The sequence below is a fragment of the Mustela erminea genome, chromosome 1 (assembly GCF_009829155.1).
Source record: "Mustela erminea isolate mMusErm1 chromosome 1, mMusErm1.Pri, whole genome shotgun sequence".
Taxonomy (NCBI): Eukaryota; Metazoa; Chordata; class Mammalia; order Carnivora; family Mustelidae; genus Mustela; species Mustela erminea.
In genome coordinates, this window is record NC_045614.1 from 147,883,502 (window position 1) to 147,904,908 (window position 21,407).

At 37.0% G+C, this 21,407-nt stretch overlaps 1 long non-coding RNA gene across 3 annotated transcripts in view; it reads right to left on the bottom strand.

Annotated features, from left to right (window-relative positions):
- The window catches only part of LOC116592845, a 53,300-nt gene extending 39,765 nt beyond the window's left edge, over positions 1-13,535 (bottom strand). For 2 of the 3 annotated variants that reach the window (XR_004286624.1, XR_004286623.1), the window contains exons 1-2: positions 12,159-12,512; positions 11,294-11,387 (exon numbers count right to left, since the gene is read on the bottom strand). This is a non-coding gene — a long non-coding RNA (uncharacterized LOC116592845). Of the gene's footprint in view, positions 1-11,293; positions 11,388-12,158; positions 12,513-13,146 lie in introns of those variants that run through there. The other variant, XR_004286625.1, reaches the window with a different exon arrangement.
- Between the last annotated feature and the right edge of the window lie 7,872 nt (positions 13,536-21,407).

The following is a 21,407-nucleotide window of genomic DNA, read 5'->3' on the forward strand; positions in this document are numbered from 1 at the left end:
CGACATCCCCCAAATAGGGGGACACCTCAGTCCATCACCCATACAAATATATATAAGATGCGATGAGAACATTCAGGAGTGACTGGGAGAGATTAGATTTTTGGAGAGAATAGCCAGAGGGCCATGCAATCTCCCAGTCCTTTGAGGAGGGGGAAAATATGTTTCTTACCCACAAAACAAGCAGGAGGGATTCACCCCAACCACCTGGAGAACACGATCTGGAGTTCACCAGTACTGAAGCCTGTGCCTAGCTCTTGACTGGAGATCAGTGAACGTAAGAAATCAAGCAGGGGTCATCTGAGCATATGAATTTTGATTGTGAGCAAGCACATGCATGTGTTCCTCTATGCCAAACTGACCCAGGGAGATCCCCAGGTGATGGGACATGAATTGGTTTCAAAAGGATCCAGTCGAAAACTTTGAACTATTCTGGGATATAGAAGCTAAAGGAGAGTCTAAATCATCAGGAAAGAATGACATTTCTACTCTGTTATCATGCTACCAAAAAATAACACAGATTCATTTATTGCATTTTGAATTTGACTTTTTAGGGATTGAATTTTTCAATTTAAATTAGCTTTAGAGTTACTGAAATAGTAAACAGTAGAAAAGTCAGAGATAGAAAACAAAGTATATTGAGTGAAGTCTAGAGGCCATCCTACCTCCTACCCCTTGTTCCATCCTGATTAGATGGGCAGATGAATACATCTATAGATATACACATACATTTATGTGATATACATGATATATACATAGATAATACATACACATACCATGCAGAGAGAGAGAGAGAAAGACAGAGATTCTACAGCTCCATAGTATTCCATTATGTGAATACACCAGTTTCTGATTGGTAAGTATTTGGTTATTTCCTGCCATTATTTTTTCTACCACAAATAGTAGCTGGATTTTAGAGGATACTCTAGCAAGAAATAGAACTCATAAGGCTTGAAAGGCCTTCGTAAGAATTTTAGAATTTTGTTTTTTGTTTCTTGTTTTTTAAGGGTGTCCATAAGCCAAAGGAAAGTTTCAAGCAGAGGACTGGCATGAAATGGGTTTTGTTTTACCCAGGACTACATGAATTAAAGAAGAGGGGCCCAGGAAGATGACTATTGCATGAATTGCAAAAGCAGGGCTCTGTTAGGAAATCATTTCTATTTATGAAGTATGGCCTTTGCTTACCTTGGAACCTATAATTTGAGATAATTTCCTAGGAGATCAGATTGATATGGCCAACTAAATCTTGCAAGGTACTTCAAAATAGGTTTCCAAGAAAAAAATTTTGATATTATATTGCCTGGTCCCGGTGCTTTTTTATTTACTTATCATATTTACAGTATGCTTAAAAAATCATATAGATTATAAATTATTTAAGAAAAATGCAAAGTAAATTTTATATGTAAACAAGGGCTGAAATCTGAAACAGTTTAATGGTCAATGAGAATCCTGAAGGTCATTTAACTTTTTCAGAATCTGTAAAGATTTTGGAAACCATATCATTTGCTCTTCTATATACCACATATTAGAACTAATAATACAATTATAACTTACAAAATTGAACAGTGATACTGCTTTTTTCCTCATAATTTCTTCTTTTTGACTTACATAGTCATCTTCATTGTGCAGTTTATGGATTTACATTTAGCCTCCAAAGTAAAATTATCAATAAATATAAGTTCTCTGTCATGGTAAATGCCAGATTTACCACCAGTTACCAAATACTGAACTTAATAAAAGCTCTAACACATTTTAAAGAAAATACGTACTGTTTCCAGTACGTATTTTCTTTCTTGCTTTTTTTTTTAATCCAAGTGGCTTAATCTTGAATAATCTAGAATAATAAGGAATAATCTGCAGAGGATGTTTTGTTTCCTTTTTGGTTTGTTTTTGTGTTTGCCTTCTTTTGTCTTGTGAAAATGTGTAAATCTACTTTCTACAAAAAAATTTAAGTGACATTTTTATATTCTAGCAACAAATAGTAAATCCTAGTTCAACTCACTGCCTCTGTTTTCTTCTTCTTTCAAACCTGTTCTAGAATTAGGACTAGGGAAACCAACACAAAAATGATGATACTCTGAATATCATTAGAGCTGTACATATTAAACTGTCTATTGTCCCTGATCCAAGAGTCTCATGTCTTCTGCCCAAATCTATGAAACTATGGGGGCCTGGGTGGCTCAGTTGGTTAAGCCAAAATCTATGAAACTATGGGGTGCCTGGTAGCTCAGTCTGCCTTCAGCTCAGATCATGATCCCAGGCTCCTGGGATGCAGCCCCATGTTGGGGGTCTTTGCTCAGTGGGGAGCATGCTTCTCTATCTCCCTCTCCCTACTGCTCCCCCTGCTTGTGCTCTCTCTCTCTCTCTCTCTCTGCCAAATAAATAAAATCTTTTAAAAAGTCTTTTAAAAAATCTGTGAAATTATGGGAGGCTAGTTCAGCTTTCAAAAAGATTCTTCAAGGTTCTTAACAACAAGACAACTCTCCTACGTGAAGAGACCAATAGCCCACTTGCAGGTGAGGAGACCAATAGACCACTTGCAGGTACATTTCCAATGTACTCAATATGGAGTACTGGAAAGGCCAGCAGTCCAATTCCTCTTAGAGAGACAGATGCCTCTTCTGGATATGGTTTAGGTATTCTTACCTGCATGGTTTCTGTAAGCACCAATATCTTAGGATTTATAGATTTCATATGGATGACATCAGACCAGAGGGCCTACTTTGCAGTGAAAGAGATATAGGATGAGCACAGTACCATGGAATCCAATAATCATATCACATACCAAACCATCTAGAAGCAGCCAACCTCACAGAATGCTGGAACAGTTTTAAAAGTTTAACTTCACTACTAGTTCAGGAGCAATTCTCTGAAAGAACAGAATGCCATCCTTTTGTGTGTATCATATGCATTAAATCAGAGCTCTTAACACGGCATGTGTTTCCAAAGATAAAAATAGACTTAAGAACCAAAACGCAAAAGCAAGAGTCACCCTATGTAATCTTACTTCCAGTGATCCATTGGGAATTTTGTGCTTTCCATCCCTACAACTAGCCTGTGCAGGAGTAGAGGTCCTGAAACCCAAAAACTAATATGCTCTTACTATCGGACTTGGCAAGAATACCATTATATCATAAGCTACAGGTGTTAGCAAGGCACCTTGTCCACCAGAACCCGTTATGTCTGGGGACTAGCAGACAAGAATGGAAGCTACCATACTAATAGGGTAAGTGACTCTGAGTGGCAGGAGAAGGTAGGGTTGCTTTTACACAATGGGGAAGAGAGTAACACATGTGAAACTCAAGTTTTCCAGTTGAGCAATTCCTGGTACTCCCTTGCTCCATTGAACAGATATATGCAGGCCCACGGAAGGTATGATCATTGAGCATTCAGACTCTCAGAAATGAAGTTTGGATCACACCACTACATAAATAATCAAAATATGCTAAGGTGATAGGGGAGGGCAGGGAGATTTAGAATGGATTGTGTAGGAGGAAAGGGGTGAGTAAGTACCAGTTGTAGCCCAAGATCAACTGCAGTGTCTGGGTAGTTCATCTGTAGTTCATCAAGTTTCCCCTCAGGAAGACAGATTCAGAAGAACCATGGAGGAGAGTCTCCCCAAATAAGTATGAAGAAGTAAATCTGCGTGGAACCAGTGGTGGACTGTGGCAGGATGCTTCCAGTCAAAGATGGAACACAAAAGTGTCTCCTCTGATGGATGAGTTTGGCTCAAGTACTCCTGACTGGGTAGTTGAAACTTTCTTCAAACTGCAGTGTAAACCTTCCCTTCATTCCATTCCTCCCTGACAGGAGTGAAAACTGCATTAAAGTCTGAAGTCTCTCCCTACCTAATCCAGCCCCTTCTTGTTTGTGCCTCTCAGGTTTTCTCCAGTACATTTCTTGCACATCTAATCCCACACTGGTGTACACCCAAACTAGCACAATGACACTATGAATAAGTACATAAAGAATAAATGACTTTATATTAGGTAAGCCACTAAGAGTCGTGTCAACACTGATCTTCATTGGCTTTCACGGATGTGATCATCATCAATTCTATGAATGTGTGCCAAAAATAGAAACTGACTACACTGACTTGCTCTACCACAGGGCAATTATATAGCTTAAAAGTGACATTTCCTTGTGATTTTCTTGAGCTTAGAGTCAAGATTAAAACTTTTATTATCAAGAAGAACCACCCTCAGGGGGCCTGGATGGCTCAGTCGGTTAAGCATCCGACTCTTGATATGGCTCAGGTCATGATCTCAGGGTCCAGAGACCAAACCCTGTGACCAATCTACACTCAATGTGGAGTTGGCTTGTCCCTCTCCCTCCCTCTCTGCCCTCCTCTCTGCTCATGTGAGCTTGCATGCTCTCCCTCAAATAAAAAAGTAAATAATGCCTTAAAAAAAAATCTTTTAAAAAATAAATCTTTTTAAAAAATCTTTAAAAAAATAAAATCTTTTAAAAAAATAAAATCTTTAAAATATCTCTAAAAAGAAAAGCCCCACTACTTTTGAATGCTGAACAGAGCTGGAAACAACTCTTTGCTATAGGCTTAAGAATATTTCACTAATGTGACCTAAAATTACAAGGCAAAATTATAAGTACTAATAATAGTACTTACATACAGAACTTATACTGCATGAAGTCATTCTGATGACAATATTGTTTGAATCACAAGTAATGTCAAGCTCTTTTATATACTTCATTGCCAGAAGGTAAGATGAAAAGAAATACCTTTATTACCATCGTTTTGCAGGAGAGACACATTGCAAGTTCAAACAAAGTTCTAATAGTCCAAGTTCAAAGGAAATTTCTATATCTCAAAGTTGACTTACCTCTGTAAGCGAGACACTTCCCCTCAAACTTCAACACATGAATAATCAAATGCAATGTCATGCTAAGAGGCCAATATCTAGAGAAGAATCTAAGAAGATTCTGTATGTGTCTTCCATATGTTCATGGGTTAATATCAATATTTGCCAGACCTATCTCTGTGAAAAACCATTTTCCAAAGTTGAAATACATAAAATCTCATTATAGATCAGCATTGACAGATAAACACTTGCAATTAATTTTGATAACAGGAAACACTAATTTGAATCCCAATTAAGTGAAGTATTATTTCTAAAAAACCAATTCCATTCTTCTCATTAGTATACTTGTATTGTCAAAAATTATCTTAATTATTATGTTTTGAATGTCATCAGTAAGCTTTGTGTAATTCTCTTTTCTCACTTGCTATATACTGGCTTCCATAATATTCTCAATTTTGCCTCTTGGCCCATAAAGGCTAAAATATTTATTATCTGATTCTTTATGGTTCAGGCTATAAGTATGAAAGATTGAAAAACAGCAATCAAATGTAAAATATTGGGGTTTTTTTCTTGTATTCTGACATTAGTACACACACTCTGTTTTCCAATGTTCTATTTGAAAACCATTCTATGATGCCTTCAAATACAAGCCCGTTTGCAACAAAATGGATATGTAAGTGAAAAAGTTCTATGAGGAGTTTCAAAAGGAGGCCATTTAGGGTTTTACAATCCAGTTCCCCTAATCTTATATAACCTGAAGCTATCATTTGTGACTTGACATGAGACAAAGTGTGAAATTGTTCAGCATGCTCCATTATAGTAGTAATCTTAATATGGTACCAGATGCACTATTAATCTAATCTGTTAATTTAATTTTATCTAAAATGTTTTAGCTGTATTTAAAATACAAGAATGTGTCAATAATGGGAATCTAGAGTAAAATATATGATTACACAGAAATTATATGTATGGGCAGAACAGGAGTTATTTACAAATTCTATGTGCCTTGTTCCTAGTTGTACTCTGGCATCCTTAGATACTTTCATAAGTTAGTGAGGAAAAAACACTAGGAGTGAAATAAATGTGAGCTTTACACCCAACAGAAAGTTTAATAATATAACATATTAAATGAACTTGTGCTCACATTAATAATCTTTAAATGATACAATGTTAGAACTACGGTACCACTAATAATGAGGCTTACAAGAAATACGCACACCCAAAATGAAGCTTTAAATTAAAAATAATGAATATTAGTTATATTACTCTTCTAGATGGAATTTCCAGACTGTTATTAAAAGTATAAAACAAATTGGATTGAGATGGTTAATGCTCTTTTTATTATTTTAGAAGATAAATGCTTTGCTAGAATTAAATTCATCTCAAACTTATTCCTTCAGCATGCTAATTAATAGAACAGGATCATGGTTTTGTTAATTAAAATAAGATACCTCCAGGAATTGAAATTAATTTTGATGTCCTAATAGATATCCTTATCTCAATAAATCTCCCAGATGTTTTGTTAACATTATATGAAAGTGGATAAAGGCAGTTTTGGGCTGACTTTGGCAAAAGTGAGAGGGAATTATCCATTTTAGGCTAATCGAATACATGAGGTAGATTAATGTAGTTTTTCATTAAGACTAATCTCCATGGATATGTTAGGAAATTCAGAATAAGCTTTCCAACATTATATATCTAAGTCATTTGTTCAAATGTGATCCAGTTTAATAGTTACTGAAAGCTATAACCATCTGGCAGATGTTTTCTGGCCTATGTGAAAAGAGTTGAGGGGCTCATTTCTGTTTGTATTGAACACATGTCCAGGTCACCAGAAATACTACCACAATTTGCACCCTAATTAGCAATCTCAAGCATGTTGTGGGCTACATGGTAATGGAACATGGGCTACTCTCCAATTTTGGGAATGAATCTATTCAGATACAAATAGAAATGCCCTTGTAGGGTCAGCATCAAGAGAGCTTGTGTTTCTGTGTAGCGTAAATTTCAAAAAAAAAAGATTGGGTTTTTTGGCCTAAGGTATTCATTTGGTATCTTCCCTAAAATATTCTTCTTTCTTAACTGATAATTTCCAGATATAATGTAGAACAAAGAGTACGTCATTGCGGTTCTTAACATTTGGGGAAAAGCAGACCTCTCTGAGATTCTGACAAAAGCTACAGAGCCTACTCTATATAATTAGTTAGGTATATATACCAACATTTGTACACAATGTCAAAGACTTTATGGAATACAGTTGCTCAATAGAAGTAAAAATCTTAGAAATTATGATCAAGATTTTTCACGGTAATGTATAGGCTAATATCAGTAGAGAAGTTTTTTTATTACAAAAATAAGCTCGATAAAAATACATGGTAAGAATTTTTTGCAGATTCAATTAAATTGTGGCTTCTTTCATAACCTAGCTGGAATGGTACCAAAAAATGAATTCTAGATGCTTTCTTAAGTTGGTAGTCCTTTAACATCTGAGGTTATATTTCTATAAATATATTTCTTTGGTCTCAGAAGCCATACATTCACTAAAAGTCACCTGTATTTTACATGAGTCTATTATGTTCATAGATGTCAGTGCATACTTTGAAACTGGGAAAATGAGTAAAGGAAACCTCACTTAAAATTGAGCGGAGAAGCCCTGAAGGGGGCGTTCTCACACAGAGACCGTTAGTTGCAGCCTGCATAACAACCAAGAGGGAAGATAATCCTTATCTTGACAAGGAAGCACGATTTCCACACAGTAATTTTATCTCCTGCTTTTAAGAAAAAGAAAGATCTCTCCCAGCCCTGGCAACAACACATTAACCACCATTTACAGTGAACAAGAAAACTCCACAACCTCAAACCCTTGTTCTTCTCTAGTGAATTTTTGTTCAAAATAACCCTCCCCATTTCCTCCTAAAATATAATAAAACCGGTCCTTCCCTTTGTCTCTTCAGACTTGACTATGGTTTGTCATAGCTTGCTTGTTCCCAATTGCAATTCTTCTGCTGTTCCTAAGTAAACTCCTTTTGCTAGTAAAATAACTGACTGTTATATTTTTAAGGTTGATAAAAAAAATAAATAGAATGTTCCTGACCTGCTGGAAAAATAATTACACAAGTACGAAAATGAAACTCTGGAAGGCAAATAAGAATTTTCTTTTTACATCAAATTTATATACTTTGGTGGATAAATGGCATTTGGGAAAATCCATTCATTTAAGTCAATATTAAGTTAGAAAGAGACATAACAGGACAGAAGGAGTTCCTGTCCTTTTGCCACTGTAAGTGAGAGGTGTACACGAGGAAACGACAGATATGGCACAATGTGGTATGAACCATGATGGGGAAGGACACGATAGCGGGAAAACCCAAGAGAAAGCTCAGGGTCTCTGGACCTAGGCTTCTGGAGACCATGTGTGTATTTGACTTGATTCTAAGTCTTATGTGCAGCATGAAGACTGGCCAAATGAATGGCACATAATGGAGATTTTGTGTTGAAAACTGACGTTTTCATTGAGGAGGTGGTGATAGTGTACATGTACAATTTATGGAACATCAGAGCTTTTTGACTCATCAGTACACTTTTATAAAATTTGTTATATAAATCTAAAGACCAGAAGAGAGGTATGAACTAATATGGATTTGGAGTTGATAGAGACTAAAACCAGCATGTGGATAAAATTGTTCAGGGAGAGAGTATAGGGTGAGGGAAAAAGAGCAAGTGAGAGAGAGAGAGAGAGAGAGAGAGAAAGAAAGATCAAGGATGGGCTGGAGCATAGGTAACACTAAAATTAAAAGATAGATAAATACAGAAAATCCCCAGAAATGTAAAAGCAAAACCAGTCAAAGAAGGAAAGTGTTTTGAAATAAAGGAGTTGTCGACCCAGCCAAATGCCAAGAGAGGTCAAACGAGTAAATTTCAAAGCATTTTTAGGTTTGGAAACCAGAGGGTCATGTGTTACCTTGGAAACAGTTACTTCAGAGAAGTGATAGGTCTTTGAATTAGGAAACAGAAGTCAGATTGGGCTTGTGTAAGTAAAGAATGGTGATAGTAGGTAGGGGAGGAAGTGGAGAAGGCAAATATTGACATATTTCAGGAAGCTTCTATTCCAATGAAGGCGACAAAGGCTCTGGTTGTAACTGACCCAGACATAAATGGAACAAATACTGCTTCAGATTTTCTTTCATGTGATATTTAAGTGACTGCACAAAGCATTTCACACAGATGTAAGAAATTCCTGCCAGTAAGGGGAGGTCAATTAAACATTACAATGAATTACTAGAAATGGGTTGTGGAATCACCTTTTCTCTAGGTTTATCTGCCCAAATTACTTGTGAAATGTGCCTGAGGGTAAGGAGATGAAGCACCTAAACCCTGGAGACCCCTTACAACTCTGAGCCTTTAGCTTTTTTTTTTTTTTTTTTAACTTTAATTAGCCTTCTGAAAAGCAACTTAGAAAGGCCAATGTAACAGTTCTCAGATTCTTCCTAGTTATAAAGAATAGAAAATATGAGGGGAATTATTAAACAGAGAGAACATACAAGCCCTCACTTTAATTTCCTTACGTATAAATACTTAAACAGTTAAAATCTACTACAATTTTCCCCCATTCTTTCCTTGCCATTATTGTTTGGCTCAACTTAAATAATTGGTTTCATTGAGTGAGTTCTCTTGTATGCTAATGTATGCAAATATAAATGGATTAAATCAGCCAGAGAATAAATTAGGTGAAAACTTTTGTTATCCGGCCCCCCTTTTTTTAACTAAACATAACAATTTTTAAAACTGGAAACTCTCAAATGTAGCTTTTTTTCTTTGTTTAAACTAGTAGATTATCTACTCTCCTTTCCTGACACCCTAACAAAAGGGAACGCTCCTTCTGAGAGAGCCCCTAAGGTCTCCTACTTTGGTAAACCCATTTTACTTATAAACAAAAATGAAAAGTGAAAATCCTGCCATCTGGGACAAACTGGGTGGACCTTGAGGCCATTATGCTAACTGAAATAAGTCAGAGGAGGGCGAATATTGTATGATTTCACTTAGAGGTGGAATCTAAAAAAGATGAACTCAAAAAACAAAGTAGAATGGTGGTTAGCAAAGTCTAGGGGGTGAGAGAATTGAGCAGATGCTGTTTAAAGGTACAAACATGGAACTGGTAGTTAAGTAAGCCTGGAGAGCTCATGCACAGTGGTGCATTAGAGTCAACAATACTGTAGCATCATCTTCAAAGTTACTGAGAGATTAGATCTTAATGGTCCCCATCACAAAGGAGAAATAATTATGGGATGTAATGGGAAATGTTACCTTAAAGCTTTGGTAGTAATTATACTGCAATCCATAAATGTACTAAATCAACACTTTGTACATTTCAAGCTTATACAGTGTTATATGTCAGTGACATTTCCATTAAGAAATGTATGGAATAAAGATGATCATATGAGAAAAAATCTATTTCAATTCTTTTTCCCTCCTTCTTTCGAGATGTCTTGGTGGCAGGGTCACTTAAGGCTGTCCGTGTAACCGAGTAGGTAGAATGCACATCTCCACGTGCCTGGGCAAAATTTCAGATCCCTTCTAGATTCAGCCTTGTCATCGAAATGAAGAACTCATACAACAAATGGACAGAATATTGTTGCTTACTAATTCCACAAATTCCTCAAAGCTGTTCTCTTGATAAATGTATGACAGCAATGAAAGAGAAAGCCCCAAAAGAATAGACAAATTCTTAAGAAAGAATGTGAAAAGAATCTTTACCCTGGGAGCTCACATTCTACTCCGTGGTGTCTCACTTTCACTTACTGAAAGAACTGCTTGTGTCTGGTCACATGTTTGTTTAATGAAGTGTCTGGCTTAAAATGAGTTAATGAACCTTTGTGGAGCAAAATAAGCAATATTGCTTTTTATGTGAATAGTAAGCTGATTATTCCTTCATCTCTACTTAACTGTTTTATACTCTGAAAGGTTTATGTCACTAACATATTAGAGGTGATTTTTTTTTAAAGATTTTATTTATTTATTTGACAAACAGAGATCACAGGTAGGCAGAGAGGCAGGCAGAGAAAGGAAGGGAAGCAGGTTCCCCACTGAGCAGAGAGCCCTATGTGGGGCTCGATCCCAGGACTCTGGGATCATGACCTGAGCCGGAGGCAGAGGCTTTAACACCCTGAGCCACCCAGTCGCACCTTAGAGGTGATTTTGACTGAATATTAAGATGCTTATCATACATTTTTCCAGAATTTCTCGGCCAGTTGTTTTTTTTTTTGTTTTTTTTTTTAAGAAAATTTTTGAAAGCAGATCACATCAAAGTTTTCTGTTTGAAAGAAAAGAAGGCATCTGAAGTCTCCCCACCGGGCCTCACTCGAGCCCCCAAATCCTACCCTGCCCTTCACACCTCAGAAATCCCAGAGGCCTGTTCTTGGGACATGAGGATTTCCCAAGACACATATTGAAATACACTGATCTAGGTAGTCCATTACCTTCTCACGTTCCTCTCTTCTCCTAGATTCCAGTATGTTATGCCTCAAAATTGCCTGCAGCTGAACAGCAATCATAGAAGACTGGAACCAAATTCTATACAAAACACACACAGCAGTTTTAAAATAAAGGAAAAATTACAAACTGAAAAATCAGTTTGTTGTGATTAACTAAATTAAATTAAATATATATATTTAATTCTGTCCCACAGCATCTAATGCAAAAGATGTTAAAAGCATGTGAATTTCCTTCCTTCCCTTTTTCTTCCTTCAAGTATTCCCTCTTTCATCAAGCGATGCCCCCAATTTTTTTTAAGATTTTATTTATTTTATTTGACAGAGAGAAAGCAGGGGAAGAGCAGAAGGAGCTGCAGAGGGAGAGAGAGAAGCCGACTCCCTGCTGAATAGGAAGCCAGCCCATTTGGGGCTCGATCCCAGGACCCTGGGATCATGACCTGAACTGAAGGCAGACACCTAACCAACTGAGCCACTCAGGCACCCCTCAAAGACAATTTTCTACAGAAAATTTATACCCCTGGTTGAGGAAACACAACAAAATGATTCTTACTGTAGAAACAATACCATAAAGATTTCTTCTTTAAAAAAAACAAAACTGGGGGCAGGACGCCCTGGGTGGCTCCCTGTTCACTGGGGAGTCTGCCTCTCCCTCTCCCACTGCCTGCCGCTCTGCCTACTTGTGCTCTCTATCTCTCTGTCATATAAATAAATAAAATCTTTAAATGTTAAAAAAAGAAGAAGAAGAAGAAGAAGAAAAAGAAAGAAAGAAAGAAAGAGAGGAAGGAAGGAAGGGAGGAAGGAAGAAAATGGTCTTTGAAAGAATTTTCAGATGGTGAGGTTGGGGACCTACAGCATATTGATGAGACAGCTCCACTTTCTGGATTCCATCTGTGACCTTCGTGATGCCATGAAATGTGAATTCAGAGTAACTCATTTTTCTTGATCATTGTGACACTGTAAATGAAAGACACCATGCATGGAGTCTAGTCAGGTTCCTCATTCTGAATTTTTACTCAAACATAAGGCAGGAACCCATCGCCTTGCTGGTGGCTCAGTACACAATGTTGCCATGAGTAAGAAAAGACTACTCACATTGTAGACATGGCAGATTTGTATATTCATTATAACAATTTGTCTGACAGATGAGAATAAAATCCCAATTCTTTTTTTTTTTTAAGGATTTTATTTATTTATTTGACAGAGATCACAGGTAAGCAGAGAGACAGTCAGAGAGAGGAGGAAGCAGGCTCCCTGCTGAGCAGAGAGCCCGATGTGGGGCTCGATCCCAGGACCCTGGGATCATGACCTGGGCCGAAGGCAGAGGCTTTAACCCACTGAGCCACCCAGGTGCCCCTAAAATCCCAATTCTAACAAAATCACAAAATCTCTAAAGATGGGAGTTACATGACAGATATCTTCCTTTTTCCCCTAAAAATCCATTCTCTGACCATCTCCACTTACACCTATTCTGTTTTCTGCCCAGAGAAAAGAATTTACTTGTTCTACAAAACAGAGCTTTCATGTCTTCTGGCTTCTTGTCACTGGCCAGTGAAGAGGCGGGAGATGAGAAGGTCCAGGGAAGGTGCGGTCAGAACAGCTATCTGCTTATCTCATCCCTCTCCCCGCAACCAACCCAATGGGACTGTCTCCTTCTAGGTCCCTACTATATGACACACACTGGTCCTTGGGGGCCGACTAGTAAACTGAAGTGTGGTCATCTTGGGTCCCCGAAGCCACAAATTTAAAAATAATGTTTTTGTAAATAAAATTCCTGATCTGATTCTATTTTGAAGGTGGCATCTGTTTGTTATTGGTACTCAGACTCCCAGGGGTCCCACCTTCAATCACATAGAGGCAGTGCACGTGCTAGCCCTTCCACGTGTTCATGCTCCAAATCCAGGGCCTTAGTTCCACTGATTACATGAGTCCATACTTTCTCCCTCATAGAAGAAATGGAAACAAAGGGACAATCTGGGATGAAGTTTTATGAGGAATAGGACTCTCCTAGAAAACCTAGCACACATGCTTATGTTTGCATTCAATTTAGAAAGAAAAATTCTTAGACATTCCTTTTTATGTGAAAAATACAGAACAACAAAAATCTTGATTTGATCCTTATTTATAATGGTTAGCATATAAAACATAAACATCAAACCATAAAAACATTTAAAATAATGGATTTTATATTCTAACCTCCAATCCTGGTCCCCTTTTCTTTTTAACTATTTAATTTTTCTACCTTTGGATGCATATCAGAAGATATTTTTAAACTATTTAAAATATTCAAATATTTAAATATTATAAATATCTGAAAATATTTATAAAATTATTCTGAAGTATGTTTATTCAGTTTCCTGAATTACCCATTTAAACAGTAGCAATTGACTCCTAACAATATCAAATTAGCTCTTTAATCAAATCTCACTTTCTGGGCGCCTGGGTGGCTCAGTGGGTTAAAGCCTCTGCCTTCAGCTCAAGGTCATGATCTCAGGGTCCTGAGGCCTGCATCAAGCTCTCTGCTCAGCAGGGAGCCTGCTTCCCCACCCCCCAACCCCCCACCCCCACCCCCGCTTGCCTCTCTGTCTACTTGTGATCTCTGTCAAATTAAAAAAAAAAAAAAAAAAGATTATATTAATCAAATCACACTTTCTTTCACCACACATTAAATACATAAAGATACAATTGCTTTTATGTTCCCAAGATATCTATAATTTACCTTTTGTTATTTATCCATAACCATGTCCTCTGTGTTTTATCTGTAGGATTATACAAACTGAAGACCAAAAATACTGTTTATAATATCAAGGCATATAATACTGCAGAGCCAAGCTGTATGGGGGGAAAAAGTACCTTGAGCTACTAAATACATGCCACTAAAGAGAAAATATTCTCAGCAGCAAGGTCAAATTAATTCTCCTCAGACATTCAATCAATTGCTTAAAATATTGCCACCTGAGCATGCTTGTTCCTCCATCATGAACCATACATTCAGCTATATATAATTTAAAATAAGTGAGAGTTTAAAATGAGCCCTAAATGATACACAAATACAGCATTATTTATGTTAAACTTCCAATGAATTTATTAATCTTAGGAAAAACTGATAATGAGAGAAATCATGGTTTCAGGAAGGTTACCATGGTAACAGTTTGGCTTGGTTTCCATGGTAACAAAGAGTACAGCTGAGAGGCTCAAAGAATCACAATTTCCTTTGATTGGTAGATTCTCAAAAATGATGATTTGGAAAGTGACAGGGGATTAAAAAAGAAAAAGATTTCCCTCATGAAGAACAAGACATTAAGTGTAATAATAGCACATTGATGGTCAGACACAAGACAGGCCTTTGAAATTTAATGAAACATCCCTTTGCTCCTTCATAAAAAAAAAAACTGGACAGAATATCTCAATTTATAATAGCACAAAACTGTGAATCAAAATCACTGCTCCTAATTAACTGGCCAAAATATGTTAAATTGTTTATAAAGAACTTTAAAAAATTAGCATTAAAAAATACTAGTTGACTTAAATCATAAATGACCCAAAAGACTGAAAGAAGTATTTTTGACATCTCTGCATTATGTTGTGGGATTTAGCAGGAAAAAAAGTATAATAGAAATATAGTTATAAGGGCAGTAAGAATTTTAGAGTCAGAGAATATCTCTGTAACTAGTTGCATGTACTCGGTCATAACATTTTTTTTCAACTTGCTTTTCTTCTTGACAAGTAAATATTAGTACTTACTATCAAAAATTACACAGAAATTGAAAGCTACCAAGGTTACTGGTTAGGAAACTATGGTTTTAAGATCTCTTTCTGTGCCTTGAATCCCATGATTTTAAAATATTTTCTTCCAATTTGAAGGGCATATTGAAGTGTTGCTTAGGCAGGGTAAGAAAAAATGTAAACAAAAGGTTTATATAGCCCCTCCCTACCACATCAGAGTCTCATAAGAAATAAGAAAAATATCTAAGACTCTTCATTTAGATTTCCCCAGCGAGAAGGATGTTTGTAAGAAAAATAAAATGAATTCTATTTCCCAGAATTGTGTCCAGCCAGGAGGCAAAGCAGTCAAAGACAAGGAATTAAAAAGCAAGGCAGATTGTCTGGGAAAAGGGAATGAAGCCTAGTGAAATGGCTACACCAAAGGCCATGGGTCTACACACCTTAACTGCAGTCTCTTGTTCACCTTTACCATGCAGTGTAAACTCTAATGGCCACAGGCAGTACACTAATCATTCTGGAAATTGTGTGGGCAAAAGCAAGTTTCCAGCTGTATTTCTGTCTCAGTGGTTGGGAAGTATATGGCAATGGCTGCTGGAGGAAGTTACAAGAGAACTAACCTGCCTAATCATCTCAGAAGCAGAGGGCGGTAGGATCCCACTTCACTTGGTATGGAAGGTTATCCACCACAGAACAGAAACGGGATACATAGCAACTTAGAACACTGAAACTTGATACAAAATATTTCACAAAAATGGAAAAAGGGGCCCAGAGACCAAAGCCTCTGAATAAGATATCACAGAGTCCAGGCTGAATTCTCCTCTTGACTTTCATGATCAGATGCTACATAAAAGTAACAGATTGCAAAATAGTGAGAGTTGAACTGAAGCTCTGTGAATTTCATATCAGGTTGGAAAGGAAAATCATTGAGGATTTATCCACACTGCATCAAAGGAATCAGAAGGTCATGACAGAGATGGATGAAAGAAAGAAGCATGTTAGCACTGCAAAAGGCTATTGAAAGGGCGGGAAAAAAAAAAAGGAATAAAGTGGGGAAGAGAGAGAGAGATGAAAGAAAGGGAGAAAGGAAAGAAGACACTAGTGGAAGCAGAGAGAGGAAGAAACAGTTGTGTAAGTAAAACGAAATTTTTTAAAAATCAACTTTTAAAGAAAAAGTCACCTAAGAAAGAAAAATCTCTAACTGCTTTTGCCAAAGAAGAATTTAAAGAAAACACAGATCCAAGATATCAATATACTAAGTTTACCGTGGTAAAATAGCTTAATAATAGGAAAATGGAGAGCTAAAAGACCAAATTGAGGGAGCAGAAACAGCATTACAGAACACAGAAATCATCTGAAACTAACAGGTAACTCAGGTAACTAGATTAAAAGAAGTTATATAGAAAAATGAATAATAGGAAAGATAATAGATTCTTGAGACAATAATGTGAACACAGAGAAAACAAAGTGCTTAAAACAATTAAAAGGAGGTAATAAAACAGAGCAAGTGATAATGAAGAAACCTAAGAGAATACTTGTGTCTGAAGTGGAGACCAACAACTAATGGAACAGAAAAAAATGTTCTTAAAAGAAATTTTCCTTACATAAAAGAATATAGGAATGCAAGGATCAAAGGATTACATGCTTTCCTACAGCACTGCGACAAAACAAACAGCCATCTGACATGTAATAGTCAACTTTGTGAAGTGCGAGGCTAAAGAAAGAATTCTTCAGTCATGTAGGCAAGGAAAGCAAGGGATTTACAAAGCAGGAAATGCCTATTGTCTTAAGACAACCACATAAATATTAAAAAAAAAAATAGAAGCAGAATCTACAAAGTTCTAAGGGGAGATGAAACATAACTCATGAGTGTTATACCCAGCCAATCTGTCAAGCAAGTGTAAAGACAACAGAAAGAAATTTTCAAATATGCATGAATTCATAAAACACAATCCCAGGAGCCCTTTGAAGACACATGTAGCCACCAATCATGATACAGTGAAGCTATAGTAAAGGGCTAAGCATTGAACGTTTTATATATAGAACTAAGACCAAATGTTATTAAGCTACATAGTTATGGAAAATAACTTTATACTTTATTATATACACATGACCAATATGTAAAGTTAGGCTTTAAAGAATAGAAGTAGAGTCTATAATTTTCAAGCCAAGAAAGGAAAAGAAACTGCTGGACTTCTGGAGGATGGCCGTTGTGTAAGAATATTATATATGGTGATTAGTAAAGACTTTGTTTAAAAGTGATATTTAGGCAAAAACGTAAATGAGAAGAGGGCGTTAACCTGCAAATATCTTGCAAAAGAATATTCCAATTAGAAGGAATGTTTTGAGCAAAACTAAAGGAAAAGAATCCCAGATATGGTCTAGAAATAACAAAATAAATAGAGTAAATAGAGTGAATAGACTAAATAGATTAAAATGAATAGATTAAAATAGACTAAACTAGAGTGAATAAAGGGAAGAGGATCAGATGTGACAGATGGTACAGGGTCTTTCTAGATCATTCCAAGGTTTGAGGAGAGGAGTGATCTAATCCTATGTTTTCAAAGGGTCATTCTTGCTGTTGCATTGAGAACTAACTATTGGGGACCAGGGTAGAAACAGGGTCCATTTATGAGACTACCATAATAATCCAGTCCTATGATTATCGTGGCTGGACTAAGACAGAAGTATGTTGGTAAGAACTGGTTGGATTCTTGATATATTTTGAAGAAAAGGTCAAAGAATTCCCTGTATGAAACAGAATGTGTAAGTAAAGAGAGGAATCAAGAATGACCCACAAGATTTGGCCTAACTAGAGAGGTAAGATTATCATAGACTAGATGGGTAAAGCAGATTAGGAGTTCAGTTTGAACCTGAGTCTTAGATGTTGTTTTACAAGTACGCAGTTCAGAAGCATAGCCTCAGCTAGAAATATATTTTGGAGTAATCACATGTATAAAAGATATGGGGTAAAATGATTAAGGATTTAGGTTTGGAGTACTCCAAAAAAGACATTTGAAACAGGAGGTATCACCAGCAAAACAGACCTGAGTAGTGATCAGTAGAAAAAAAAAAAAAAAAAGCTAAAAAACCTCTTAAGGAAAGTGTAAAGAAGGAGGGTATGATCAACTCTGTCAAGCACTGCCAGTAGGTCAAGCAAAAGGAGAAAAGGAAAACCAGAAATTAATGACTGGGTTTAAGAATATAGGAATTATCTTTAACCTTAACAAAAGTAGTTATTTGTGGAATGGTTAAAGCCAAAGCCTGAGTGGAGTGGTTTGGGAGGACACAGAAGGTCAGACATCACAGGCTGCAAATACAGAAATTCTTTTTGAGGAGTTTTGCTATGAAAAGCAGCAGAGAAATGAGCTATGGCTGGTAGAGGAGTGGGTCAAGTAAAGAAAAATTTAATATGGAAGTCATTATGGCAGTTTGTACAGTAATGTGAAGAACAAAAACTTGATATGAGAGAGAAAGGAGGAAATACTAGTTAAGGGTCCTTGAGTTTGCAAGAGAGGCTGAGATGCAGGGCACACTTGCAGGGAGCAACGTGGATAAATTATGTATGGCCACATGGAGGAAGACAGACTCTGTGCACAGGTGTTGTTGGCAGGTGACTACCTATGGTAGTGGGAATTTTTTTTAATTATTTTTTTAATTAATTTATTTATTTGACCCACACAGAGAAATCACAAGTAGAGGCAGGCAGTAGATCAGGAAGTAGATCACAGAGAGGCAGGCAGAGTGAGAAGGGGAAGAAAGTTCCTCGCAGAGCAGAGAGCCCAATGTGGAGCTCAATCCCAGAACCCTAAGATCATGACCTGAGCTGAAGGCAGAGTCTTAATCCACTGAGCCAACAACGTGCCCGTGAAATCATCTTCTGATTGCTCCCATTTTCTCAGTGAACTTGGCTGCACAATTAGAAGCTGAGAACAAGATAGGAAAAAAGGCACTGATGCTTCTTTGAGAGAAGGTATGAAATAGTCACCCAAGAGGGTCAAGGAAATAATAATCTGGCAACATTGAGAGCCACTTGATTTTGAGATCATAAATATAAAAAAAAGTGAAACTAAGAATCATTTTTTGGTGTCCTTTGTATGTGTTTAGGTTCAGGCCTAGAGTAGAAGAGTTGGACTGAGCCAGGAATTTTTTTTTTTTTTTTTTTTTTTTTTGGCCAAGTGGGTATTATGAAATAAATGTGTATATTCAGGGATATAATTATAACAGTTCTCCTTGGAATTCAGGCTGGATGAACAAGAGAATGAAGACATCAAAGGAAGCAATGATGGGTAGGATTGAGGGCGCTGGTGTATCAAAAGTTTGTTTCCGTGAAAGTACCGGAGAGAATGAGCCAGAAATAGAGGACAGGATACGTGAATTTGACATTATGGAAGGACTGCACTTACTAGTTATAAAAATAGCTAAGATAGGGAGCCTGGGTGGCTCAGTTGGTTGAGTGGCTTCCTTCGGCTCAGGTCATGATCCCGGACTTCCAGGATTGAGTCCCACATCCGGCTCCCTGCTCCTTGGGGAGTCTAGTCTGCTTCTCCCTCTGACCTTCTCCTCTCTCATGCTCTCTCTCACTCATTCTCTCTCAAATGAATAAATAAATAAAATCTTTTTTAAAAATAGCTAAGATATACCTGTAAAAGATATATCTTCTTTTAAGGTAGACTGAGGTAGAATAGGAAACAAGATCACTGGAGGAAGGTAAAAAGGCATTAAATTTTGGGGATCATTTATGTGTGTATTCTATTTTTCAAGATATAAGATAGAAATAGCATTGGAAAATGTGACAGAGAGCCAAGGTCCAACATCATTGAGAAAAGAAAAGCAGTATCAGTAGATCCCCAACAACTGAATAAACTTTGTTCTGTTCTTTCTTTCTTTTTTTTTTTAATTAAACACTTTTGCCACTACTTATGCCAGTTAATGTGTGTACACCTAATAAATTACTTCTAACAGCTGTATGCTATTCCACAGCAGGTATCTATCATGTTTTGCTTATACATTGTCCCAGTTATGGACACCTGAGTTGCCTTCAACTGTTCACTGTCATGTCCCTTTATGGACCTGTGGAAGAATTTCACTGAAGTACGTACTTTAGTATATAATCAAATACTACCAGCCTCCTCTCTAGAGTGCCAGCACCAGTCTAAACACCACACCAGTTAAAAATTAGCATGTTGCCAGGACCTAAAGATCCTCTTGTAGGTCTCTGCCTATTTACATATTTTTCTTTCCTCCCTAAAGGTAACTACAAATCTGATATTTGCTGTATTTTTTTTAAAGTACAGTTTTAGTACCTCTGTGTGCCTTTGGTTTAACCTCTTTCAAATTTTATAGAAATGGAATCACCCTACGTAAGGTTTTTTGTGTGTGTGACTTTCTTCTTGCATTCAATGTCACAATCAAAAGAAATGCACATATTACATCCAAATAGTTGCAGTTTATTCACTTTATGTGTAATATTTCATTATATAAGTGTGCAACTATTTATCAACTTTTTTGAGTGAACATTGCCGTTGTGTTAAAGGGGGTCACCAACAGGCTATAATCTCTGGGTGACCCTCGAGCTAGTCCCTGACAGAAGTTCCCTCCCCAGTCCTTGGAATGTGCATCCTGCTTGCCCTCCCCACAAGACACTGCCCCAGCAACACAGTCTTGAGAGAGGAAGATATTGAGACCATCTGGATGGTATAGGTGACTAGACCCAGTTAAGACCTCTGTTATACACCTAAGAATCTGGCAGGAAGGTGCAGGGATCTACTTTTCCTGCAGTAGCCCAAGACAAGCCTTGCAAGTAAATTCCATTGCTTATTCAAACTACCACCTACCAATCAGGAGTGGTCTTCCTCTTTCTTTGGTCTCTCCTTGCTCTCTGTGGTAGGGCACCAGTTTGCCAACCAACGGTTTTTTCCAATTTGGGGTTAAAACAATGGATGCTTCTATGAGCATTCTTACATATATCTCATGCTGTAGATGAGCAAGCGTTTCTTCGGGGTTATATACCCCTATATACCTATATACCTAGAAATGGAATCGCTAGGGCATTGAATATGTGTCTCTTCAAACATATTAAATAATGTCAAACTGTTTCCAACGTATGGTAGCAAAACACATACTCAAAAAAGAGTTAACATTGCTTCATGTCTGGCATCACTTGGTAGTGTCAGTTCTTCTAATTTTTGCCATTCTAAGCAGTATATAATGATATCACATTCTATTTTTCTCTGTTTACTATTGAAGCTGAGCACAGTACAGGTCTGTTTGTATAAGATTTCATAGGGATAGATAAAGGTATTCTCATATTATAAGCATATTTTTTTGACCTGAAAATATGCACACAAGAGTTCACACTAATTATCTGGGGAGAACA